This window comes from Mandrillus leucophaeus, unplaced genomic scaffold (assembly GCF_000951045.1).
Source record: "Mandrillus leucophaeus isolate KB7577 unplaced genomic scaffold, Mleu.le_1.0 Scaffold1222, whole genome shotgun sequence".
NCBI classification, from domain to species: Eukaryota; Metazoa; Chordata; class Mammalia; order Primates; family Cercopithecidae; genus Mandrillus; species Mandrillus leucophaeus.
The window spans coordinates 254,948-255,276 of NW_012100566.1; the positions used below are offsets into that span (position 1 = coordinate 254,948).

General features: G+C 34.0%; 1 long non-coding RNA gene across 1 annotated transcript in view; it reads left to right on the forward strand.

Annotated features, from left to right (window-relative positions):
- Nucleotides 1-329, forward strand: part of LOC105533100 — a 276,251-nt gene that overhangs the window by 126,916 nt on the left and 149,006 nt on the right. The gene's annotated exons all lie outside the window — the stretch shown is intronic.

A 329-nucleotide genomic window follows, 5' to 3' on the forward strand; every position in this document is an offset into this window, starting at 1 on the left:
TTTTTTTGGTTGGTAGGCTATTAATTACTGCCTCAATTTCAGAGCCTGTTATTGGTCTATTCAGAGATTCAGCTTCTTCCTGGTTTAGTCTTGGGAGGGTGTATGTATCCAGGAATTTATCTATTTCTTCTAGTTTATTTGTGTAGAGGTATTTATAGTATTCTCTGATGGTAGTTGGTATTTCTGTGGGATTGGTGGTTATATCCCCTTTATCATTTTTTGTTGTTTGTTTTCGATTCTTCTCTCTTTTCTTTGTTCTTTTTGCTAGTGAACTATCTGTTTTATTGATCTGTAAAAAACCAGCTCCTGGTTTCATTGATTTTTTGAAG